The 2,008-nt window shown below is 38.4% G+C and overlaps 1 long non-coding RNA gene across 1 annotated transcript; it reads left to right on the top strand.

Moving 5' to 3' along the window:
- On the top strand, window positions 1–1,473 carry LOC140010987 (uncharacterized). Its single transcript, XR_011818189.1, has 3 exons — window positions 1–155; window positions 444–600; window positions 1,425–1,473. It is a non-coding gene; the product is annotated as an uncharacterized lncRNA (long non-coding RNA).
- Window positions 1,474–2,008: the final 535 nt, after the last annotated feature.

The raw sequence follows: 2,008 nt of genomic DNA on the forward strand, positions 1-2,008 counted from the left end.
TACTGACCATATAACAAGCATTTCTGACCGCATTACGGATGAAGCCACACAACATATGCAGCATGATTGCTCAACAGGTCCCATACAAATTGAGCATCCTTTGGATGGGCCAAACACACCGAGAAGGTTGCGGTCTTATAGTCGCAAAAGGAAAGGTTAGTAAACTTGGTGGCTGTCAAGAATTTGATATACGAATTTCCATGAATTTATTGTATTATGTTCTGTCGACTGTAAACCCTGATACCGTTGAGGCTGAATTATTGCGTAATGCATTTTAGTTTTGCATATCAATTGAAGAGTACTTGGCTGATCGGTTAATCGATTAAACTTTACTGCCCTGCTGCTGACCTATTAATTTTTTGTATAACACGCATACCTAAGCATTATTCTGTCAGTGTGAACTAATTATTGAATTATGTTTTCTGATGTATTGATATCTTCAGCAGCTGTTGAAGATGAGAATGAGGGGAGACCAACTCGGGCAACGAAGAAAAGCAGCATGCTACGGTCAGCCGAGTACCTTCTGCCTTCACACGTAACAGTCAGCACGTACGATAAAAGGATCGCTGCATTCGCGTGGGAGGTAGATCAGAATCCCAAGTAAGGTTCCAATGTGTTTATAATACGATTATAAGGTTATGCTACAGCCACTTAAGAATTTATAGTTGCCACTATTTGTTAAGTGCATCTCTCCAGTCCATTCCTAATGAATTCATGCATGTTTTGAGGTTAACTCAATGTCCCTCTTCTTCGATTTAATTATTTGTTAGTCACCAAGTTAAGACTAGCAAAATGTACTTCCTGTTAGGTGTTAGTTACTTGATTATTTGTACATGTGGAATGGAGATTAGATATAGAATACTCAAATGTTACTTTTGAGAATGTTAGACGGATTCTTGAACCCATAATCACGAAAAAATAGCAAAGTCGTGAGTGGGTTTGAGTCGTTTTAGCCACGAGGATGTAAGAAATAGGACCTGAAGTTATGATAAGGAGGGTGTGTAAGACTTTTTCTGAAATTTTTTGAATTCACAAAGGAGGAGAGTGAGACTGTCAAAAGCTGAATGGGGGTATCTGAAATTATCCCTTTTATAAATAGTCAGTCATTTCTTGCATGTTGCCTTTGAATTTTTATGCTCTCCCAGTTAGAATTAAAGTTGGTTTGCAGTGGCATCACTTCTTCTTAGAAGACGGTTGTAAAATTTCTCCCAAATTACGTATCTTTTACTACTTGATTATAATGAAGAAGTAGCAGAAGGTAGTAAAATTTCTCCATCCTAGGGGATGCATGGTTTATTAGTGCTACTATTTGTTGGCTGAAACTGAGTGTAACAACTTGAGAAAGCATTTACATTTTTGTAACTCATGGTTGATAAGAACTGGCAAATTTAAATAGCGCCTCCTTTTGTCTCGCGTAATGGCAGGGAGACTCTCATTCAAATGTTTCAACTTTCTCTCACACGAGATGACCTCAAGACTCTTTGTGATGGCATGCATGTCTCGACTCGGGTTAGGCATATTTGACACATACGACAAATAATACATTGTGTTGGTTTGGTAAGGTAAAGTGATAGGTTTTTGAAATGGCAGTAACTAAATCAATTCTGTCACTGTGTTGTGAATAAACAGGTCATCGACATGTTTGCCCGGCATATCAACTGGGGCGGGGCGACTAGCACAACCAATAGAGTCAAACGCTATATTGTCGAGCCTATAGCAGTTGTAAGCATTAAAATTGTTGTTGGCTAATGGCAAGTTATTCATTAAACTATTATGAAAATTTCGCACAAATGCATGTTATAATCTTATACTAATTCTGAAAATCACCGTTAACACTTATATTCCCTTGTACTGATTATTAACAGGATGGCATCCTGCATCTTCGAAAATTCGATGCACAGTCGGATGACATCCTAACTGCTAAGCTTATGAAGTTGTTCAAGATCCGCGGCCCGGATAATTCGGCTAATCCTTCCAAGTGTCAGTTGGTATGGACATAATCTTATCG

This window comes from Coffea arabica, chromosome 7e (genome assembly GCF_036785885.1).
Source record: "Coffea arabica cultivar ET-39 chromosome 7e, Coffea Arabica ET-39 HiFi, whole genome shotgun sequence".
In the NCBI taxonomy this organism is placed as follows: Eukaryota; Viridiplantae; Streptophyta; class Magnoliopsida; order Gentianales; family Rubiaceae; genus Coffea; species Coffea arabica.